This window comes from Mus caroli, chromosome 5 (assembly GCF_900094665.2).
Source record: "Mus caroli chromosome 5, CAROLI_EIJ_v1.1, whole genome shotgun sequence".
NCBI classification, from domain to species: domain Eukaryota; kingdom Metazoa; phylum Chordata; class Mammalia; order Rodentia; family Muridae; genus Mus; species Mus caroli.
The window spans coordinates 83,306,146-83,315,556 of NC_034574.1; positions in this window are offsets into that span (position 1 = coordinate 83,306,146).

Sequence of the window (9,411 nt, forward strand, 5' to 3'; positions counted from 1 at the left end):
GCCTGTGCCTGTGCCTGTGCCTGTGCCTGTGCCTGTGCCTGTGCCTGTGCCTGTGCCTGTGCCTGTGCCTGTGCCTGTGCCTGTGCCTGTGGAGGCCATGGGTAGCCTCCTCAATGACTCTCTACATCATTATTTGAGACAGTGTCTCTCACTGACCCTGGAGTTCACCAGGCAGGACTGGATGGCTAACAAGCCCCAGGATCCTGCTGCCTCTGCCTCTCCAACCCTGGGACTGCAGGTGCATGAAACTATACATGACTTTTTACACAGCTTTGGGGATCTGAACTCAGATCCTCATGATATGTGTAGCAAGTGCTTGATCAACTAAACCATCATCCCCAGCCTCCCTTTTCCATTTCAAATTGTGACTATTTAGGTCTTTCCTACATTTTCTTAGCTAGTTTGTCCATTTCTCATTTTATCAAACACAACTCCTTTCATTCTTTTGACTGTTTTGTTTCTTTTTCTACCCTGAAATCCACATTTCTTTCATTCCAACTGTCTTGGATTTGGCTTTCTCTTCTTTCCTAGACCCATGCTCACTTGCGATCTTTGTCCCTTTCTGTGTTAGTGCCATGTACTCTTCTTAAGGTCTGATGGGTTGGATAAAATGACTAACACTTTTCAATAAACTGCCCATTAAATTGTATTTGCCATGTATTTTATCATATATTCATTATTTTGAATACTTCTATATAAATACTAGACTCTGTCCCCAAAGAGTGTTGAAATATGATGGCTAGTTTTGTTTGGCTTTTATTTCCATTGTTGTTTAGAGGGTTTTATTGGGGTGGGGGAGCATGGTATTTATCATTGACTTTAAGAGAGGTATTTTTTAATATTTGACAGTCCTAAAATTCAGAGTGTGTTTTGTTATTGAGATAATAATCACTGTCCTTCAGTTTGGCTGTGCTTTTAAAGTATACAAGCACAGTGGGGAATCATATAATCAGATGCATCTTAAATTTATGATTTCGGTTAAGACAATATGCTGAGGGTTTTTTAATGTAATAGTTTTAGTTTCCCATATCCCAAACTTTTTTATTTTTGATTTTTTAATTAGGTATTTTCTTCATTTACATTTCAAATGCTATCCCAAAAGTCCCTCATACCCTCCCCCTCCCCACTCCCCTACCCACCCACTCCCACTTCTTGGCCCTGGCGTTCCCCTGTACTGAGGGATATAAAGTTTGCAAGTCCAAGGGACCTCTCTTCCCAATGATGGCCAACTAGGCCATCTTCTGCTACATATGCAGCTAGAGACACGAGCTCAGGGGTAATGGTTAGTTCATATTGTTGTTCCACCTATAGAGTTGCAGACCCCTTTAGCTCCTTGGGTACTTTCTCTAGCTCCTCCATTGGGGGCCCTGTGTTCCATCCAATAGATGACTGTGAGCATCCACTTCTGTGTTTGCCAGGCACTGGCATCGCCTCAGAAGTGACAGCTATATCAGGGTCCTTTCAGCAAAATCTTGCTGGTGTATGCAATGGTGTCAGTGTTTGGAGGCTGATTATGGGATGGATCCCTGAGTGTGGCAGTCTCTAGATGGTCCATCCTTTCATCTCAGCTCCAAACTTTGTCTCTGTAACTCTTTCCATGGGTGTTTTGTTCCCAATTCTAAGAAGGGGCAAAGTGTCCACACTTTGGTCTTCGTTCTTTTTGAGTTTCATGTGCCAAACTTTAATTCGGGAATCAAGTTTTTCACCTCTTCCCTTTTCATTAGATATGCAGCCATCACCCTCTGATAAATGGGCCTCTCTCACCACTGCCTGGCTAGACTGTGAGTGACAGGTCGCAGAGGCATTACTACCAGCCCCTCAAGCTCCCTCTGTATTTCTTCCTCACTTTGGTGTCCCAGAAGGCACACTATGTGTGAACTGAGACACATTAGTAGGTTCTCTATTAAACACAGTGTGAAGAAACCACTTGCTGTCCTGACTACCCTAACTAACAGTAGTACAATGTCAGATCTTTAATAAAACTAGTTGGCCATCTCTCACCAGAACACAGCCCAGAACCCACCCATATCACAAGTTAAGCACTGACCATCTCCCTTGCCTAGCCCCACATGCCTCCCACAAGCAAATCCTGTAGCTGCCTTCCAAATGTCTCCAGAGTGTCATCTTGCTTTTGTGCCATTGCCTTCTGACGTATCTCTACCTACTTCTTTCCTCAACCCTAGATTCTCTACAGTAAGTGCTCAACACAAAACCACAGGGTTTCTGTGTCAACTGAGTTGTTCACCATGTTTCCCCTAGCACAGCATTTTATAGCTTCATTAGTAAAGCTCAAAGGTCAGGTCGCTGTGGTACTTACAGTGGTTTATGATCTCTGAATCAGAGATCTTAATTAACAGGATGTGGAGTCGGGGTTTTGAATTGTAGGGAGGAGACAAAGGTTTAGCGAATACAAAGGAAAACAGAGTGATTAGCCTGACATAGACGACTCTTACCTCTCACATGTGTGCCTCAGGCTTTCAGCAGATGTCAGCCATCCCCCTGAAAGCCCCTGAACTGTGCCTAGAGTCTAGGACTTGCCAGGACCTCAGGCTGGTTGTATCCACTGTCCCCAAATCTACAGTCCCTAGCAAATAATGCAAATTTTTACTAAGTATTTAATGAATTCATTCAAAGACCTAGAAGAATGCTTTAACCTCTTTTTTTATTACATATTTTCCTCAATTACATTTCCAATGCTATCCCAAAAGTCCCCCATACCCTCCCCCCCCACAGTGTACTATTTAGAATTACAATAGAAAGGATCTAGACACCATTTACTGTGAACTTTCCTTTGAACAGAGCTTCTGGAACATGTTTAAACCTCAAACATTACCTAGGGGGCTGGCGAGATGGTTCAGTGGGTAAGAGCACCCGACTGCTCTTCCGAAGGTCTAGAGTTCAAATCCCAGCAACCACATGGTGGCTCACAACCACCCGAAATGAGGTCTGACACCCTCTTCTGGTGCGTCTGAGGACAGCTACAGAGTACTTACATATAATAAATAAATGCATCTTAAAAAAAAAAAGAAAACATTACCTAGGAAGGGGGAAAAAAACAAAACAAAAAACAGAAGAATAAACCACCACTGATGCTACAAGAGTCATTTTTAGAGAAAAGGATACAGGGAAAGCAACAAAAGACAATGGCATCTCTGGGCTGTCCCTACTGTTGTGTGAGCCACAAAATTTTCAGTATGTCTAAAAACTACACAATATGGTCGTGTATACCTTTAATCCTAATTTTCTGAGGCAGAGGCAGGCAGATCTCTGGGAGTTCAAGGCCAGCCTGGACTACATAGTAAATTCCAGGACAGCTACTTAGAGAGACTCTATTTCAAAAAAGAAAAGAAAGAAGAAAGGGAGAGGGGGGAGGTGGGAAGGAGGAGAGGAGGGAGGGAGGAGAGAGGGAGGAAGGGAAACAACAACAACAACAACAAAACGTGAGAAGTATTTAAAAACAAGATACTAGTTCTACAAATGAGCAAAGCTGCCAGCTGTCCCCTTTCCTGTAAGTTTAGTGCTTTGCTGTTAAACTTCAGCCTTCGATAAAATAGCTCCCCTCCCCTTTATCTGAGCAGCCACTGGAAGAGCTCTCAGGGCTGTGTGTTTCTGCTGACAAAGGGTACCTTATCACTGCCTGTTTGGAAAAAACTAGCACTCATCTCCCACATACCCCACCTTCCTGGATTTGCTTTCCAGGTCATTCAAGAGAAAGGTAACATATGGCAACATTGTGAGCGGCATATTACACAGGAATTGTTTTCCCCAGGAATCTTGTTAGATTGTTAAGAATAGATGTACTTCTAACTCTTCCTGAGAAGACCACGGCTCTCATACAGACAGTGTCTCACAAGAATGTCTAGGACATTATTGCTGCCAGTTGGTTTTAAAAAAAGTTATACTATTCAATCCAAAGACTTTCACATAAATAACACCTTATAAGAGAGCCTGCAAGGAAGAAATGCTGGGTCCTTGTAAGGGGTATTTGGCAAAAGTTTACATTTGTGGTGAAACTGGGAATGGAACAGGAATACTCTGGCTTTTGGCTATGCAAAGCATAGGAAATTGATCCCAGAATCCCCAGCGATTACAAGCATACCTGAGCTGGGTGGAAGAGCCTAGGCATGTACAGACGAGCAGAGCCAGCACTGGCGTTACTGCCCACAGAGTAGCACCCCTGCGTTGTCTTCCCTCGTCTCTACATTGCCTGTGCCAATGTCTCTCGGAGGCAACAATCCCAAAGCTCACTGTAAACACAGTATATGCTTCATTTTAGATACTAACTCTATGCTGCCACTCCAACTGCTAAAATGCATCTTTTGCTCTCCCTTTAATTCTAATATTTCTTCGCATTTAGTCCAAGATTGCATAAGAAAAACTTTCTCACTAAACTCAGACAATTCTGCACATAGGAAAAGATGTGAAATTTGAAACTGTAGATCTCACCTCTTACTTTATTTAGTTTCACAGCTATCTAGAGGATAATAAGGGCCAAGCTACAAGTATTCATTTCCTGCACTGCCAAATCATGGGGCTGTATTTGTTAGAGGAATGGTGCAATCTACATTAGTTAATGATTTGAAGATGAACTATATAAAACCTTAAGAATATTACTGTGATGGCTCAGCTCTATTCTTTGCGTTTTTATTGGTTATTTTATTAATTTACATTTCAAATGTTATTCTCCCCAGTTTCCCCTCCGCAAACCCCCATCCCATCCCCTCCTTCTCCTGCTTCTATGAAGGTGCTTCCTACCCATTCACCTACCCACTCCTGCTTCCCTGTCCTGGCATTCCCTTATACTGAGGAACCGAGCCTTCACAGGACCAAGGGCCTCTGCTTGCATTGATGCTCAACAAGGTCATCCTCTGCTACATATGCAGCTGGAGCCCTGCATCCCTCCATGTGTTGGTCATTCAGTCCCTGGGAGCTCTGGAAGGTCTGCTTAGTTGATATTGTTGTTCTTCATGTGGGGTTGCAAAACCATTCTCAGATAAATTTTTTAAAAATCAAAAGTAAAATGTGAGGGCTGAAGATGTAAGTCTTGCATAGCATCAACAAATTCCCCAGCACCGGGTAAACCAAGGTGTGGTGGTGTGTGCCTATAACATCACATGCAGGTGAGGCAGGAAAATCAGAAGTTTCTTCAGCTACATAAAAAGCTTGAACCCAACCTGAGCACCATGAGACCCTCTCTCAGCAATAAGATAATAAAATAAAATAGGTAGACTATCAAATGAATGTAATTATTCACTTTGTACATGTTTATTTACATTTTACAGATATTATTTTTTTCTATCAATATACTAACTGTATGCTTTTAGCAACTGTACATTGTTTTACATATCAAAGAAAGTGTATTATTATTATTATCATTAGCACAAAAATGAGTGGACTTTGAAGGTTTTCATATTTGACTCATCTCTCTCTTAGCTTGGTTTGGCTTGGTTTCTTCCCAGATCTCCACACAGAGCCCAGCCTGTGTATCCTGCTTATGACAGTATTTCCGCCATTTTTCTACTAGCTCATTACTATTAGAATAGATCAGACAGAGAACAGTTATTCCTACTAGCAAGACAGTTGAGCAGACCTTCAGTTGGCTATTTTTCCTCTCTGAGATGCAAATGGTGCTGGCTCCTCAGCTCTGTGGAGTGAGGCTTGGGGGAAAGGGGACCACACAGGAACAGCAACCCTGGGTGTTTTCCCAGTTGTTAATCTAGGGGAAACCATGCAAAAACACTTTGAAATGCTTTTAGCTCTATTTTATGTATACGCATATTTTGTCTGCACATATTTATGTGCACGTATGTGTGACTGGTACCTGAAGAAGTCAGAAGAGGGTATTGGATTCCCCAGAATAGTGTGGGCCACAAAGGGGGTGCTGGAAGACCTCTGGTCTGCTGCAAGAGCAGCCAGTTCTCTCCCCGCCCCCCCCTCTCTCTCTCTGAGATAGGGTTTCTCTATGTAGTCCTGGCTGTCCTAGAACTCACTCTGTACACCAGGCTAGCCTCAAACTCAGAAATCCACCTTTCTCTACCTCCCAAGTGCTGGGATTAAAGGTGTATGCCACCACTGCCCAGCACCAGTTCTCTTACTCGCTGAGTCACCACTCTGGCCCCAGGAAAACAGTTTTCACCATTGTCAGTTTCTTCCCTATCAGTTCTATCTTGCATTTGCCTGTCTCAGTAACAAACCGTTTTTCTGCTTACCCATAGCTAGCAGACACTCAAGGAGCAGGATAGAGACAGGAACCTACACAACTTCCTGGATGTGTCCAAGTGTGTCCTCTATAAAACATTGTCTAAATACCCTCCTCCTGTTCTCGCTGGCCACACACCACCTGAGCACTCTAACCTTCTCAGCGACCTCGTAACTGTGCTAGATGTACACTAAAGACTCGACCGCTGGGAATTTTCTGTTTTTTACAAGGCAGAGATAATCTTTGTTCTTTAATGTATTCCCAGACCAGTGAGTCCACCATGCCACTAGTGGTTGGTGCAAAGACTCTAATTCGGTGATTCACGGGACTGTTCTTTTCAAGTAACTTTTAAAATAGTTTTTATTATTATCACATTAGTTGTGCAAATTAGTGGGAATCACATTGACCACACCCAACCACCCTTCGTTTGCCCTTACCCTTCCTGCCCACGTCTACACCCCCTTGGAATCACTCCAGTACTTTCAAGTCAGTGTAAAACATGATGACCACTGTTGCATTTTTCTATATCCAAATATGAGAGGAAACATGGGATATGTGTTCTTCTGCATCTATCTCGTTTCACTTACTATGTGACCTTCCAGTTCCAGCCATTCTTACAGGACTTCATAATTCTTTACAGCCGAAAAATATTTCAATTTATGCATGCAAATTTATTTCCTTATCCATTTATCTGTTTGGAGAATTGTGGTGCTGAGTTCTGCCTCCCTTCTGGCAGTATCTCGACACCACCGACACACCAGCTGGGGAACCACAAGACGGAGTGGTTCCAGGTGGGGTCCGAAGCCCACAGTTCCTTGGGAGCATCAGAGCAACATTATATGCTGGCCTGGAAGCGGGAAACAGAGTCTGTGTTTCTGGGTCTCCTCTCAGGGTGTCTGAGCATGGCCAGTATACCAGTCCAGAGAGGACAGTGTGAAGTCCCAAACTGGGGTCCAAGTCCGATTCTGGTTGGGAGCAAGTGCGGGGAAAGAGGGGCTTCTTCAGCTCTTTCAGGCAAAGATCTCTAATGAATGATTCTCCGAGGCTACTTTAGCTCGCTAGTATTTCTTTATTGGGGGTGGGTTTGAGCTCATACACTTTATTAAAGGTGAAGTAAAGGTTATATAGATTTGGGGGAGAAGGGCACGGGAATACCCAGGTAAGGAAGGTAATTGCCTGAAGGCTACAGCTACTGGGATGCCTCATTAGCATAGAGAGGCGGTCCAGGTGAGGGGTCCCGAGTGGGTACCTGACTGACTGCTCCTGATCACCTAGTTGGGGGTCTTGGTTACATGTCCCAAAGCAGGCATGTAAATAGGGAGTTAGCTCTCCTGCAGGTCTAGAAATTCTAAAATTTCTAGAGTTTGAGCACGCTCCCCCTCAGCCAGTCCCATGCCTGTTCCTCCGGTGAAACAGGCAATGGTGCCCTACAGAGATCCTGGGCTGATTCTGTGTCTTAACCATTCTGAGTAGCAATCCAAACAACGCGGGTATGCAGATAGATTTCTGTGCGTGTATTGATTCTTTCCCTTTGAGTCATGAATGCTAGTGGGGAACCAGGTTTCTCACTTACATCCAGAAAACTAGGTGACTCTGTAATTTATTAACACAGGATCTCCTTTAGTCCTCCAAACGTCATCTAAGGTAAGTACTATTTACCCATTTTATACACAGGGAAACTGAGGATGTCTCCCCACCCCACCCCACCCCAGCCCAAAAAAGAGTAAACCTAAAGAATACAGAAAAGATGAGAGATGGATGTGCACCAATCACAGGCTGCCATATACTGGTTCTTTGAGGTTTCCTAGTGAGTAAGAAACAATTATGACAGTTTGAAGATAAATAGAAACAATAGAGATGGAAGTAGAAACGACAGCATGGCAAAATACCCAATTTTGCTAGACTAGTCACAGAAAGAGAAAGTATGGCCATATGTTTTGTTTTGTTTTGTTGTTTTGTTTTGTTTTGTTTTGTTTTACAAACACTTACTTAGTACCTAATAACAGTTCTTCTCATAAACAGGTGTGTTAACCCCTAAACATATATCCTATTTATATTCAGAAAAACAGCTTTCCTCACTGTTAAGCATCAAGCATCAAAGTAAACACTCTTCCTAGACCAATTCTATAATAAGTCTAGACACCTTGCTCTAGAGCATTTGCTGGAAGCCCGTCATAAGTTACCATGGGTTAAATGGGGATAACAGACAGCCTTGTTCAAATACACTTGAAGGTCATCACATGTCAATCCTGAGCCCTGTGGTCATTCTGAAAGTTGTCCCATACTTTAACTGAGGCAACTATCTCTGTAACTCATTTTATTAAGCTTGCTCCACCTTCAGATTTCAACCCCACTGATTTATTTTCGATCTAAACTAATTTACATAAGGAAATGTTAAGAGATTAGTATCAAGGAAGAAAGGAGAGCAGCCAGCAGCTCCACCATCAGCATTTTACAGGTGAATAGGCAGTCCCCTGTCAAGGAGATTGAGTCTAACGGTGACAACACAGATGGAACTAATGGCACAGTGGGACATCATGTGCTACACTAGAATGACATGATACTCTGTGAGGTCAAAGAATGGATTGATGTCATTAGAGGGCCCAAAACTGAAAATTAGTAATTGACTTTGAAAATAATTCATCAGAGACAATGCAGCACTAAGAATACCCCCATTAATTTAAACTTACTCTCTAAAGTCAGCAGTTGTCTGTGAAATTCAGATCTTAAAGATAACAAATAGATGCTATTTCAGAAAGACCACTCTTTCTTTGGTGAACTGTATATTAGTCAATGTTTTAGGCTTTGCTAAATACCATAGTAAGCATCAAAAATTGAGGTTTTTTACTGAAATATTTTGATCAATTTAGACAAATGTTAGAAGAATACCATAAATCAAAATATATGGGGACCAGATACATGGCTTCACAGTTAAGAGTACTTGACTACATGGTAGCTCACAGATGTCTGTAACTCCAATATCAAAAAATCTAGTGCCCTCTTCTGACCTCAGTAGGTACCAGATTATGGTATACACACATCCAGGCAAAACACTCATACACATAAATCAATAAAAAATAGTTTTTAAATCCATGTGTGGTCTAATGTAGATCATCAGGCCTTTAATCCCAGCACTTGGGAGGCAGAGGCAGGTGGATTTCTGAGTTCGAGGCCAGCCTGGTCTACAGAGTGAGTTCCAGGACAGCCAGGGC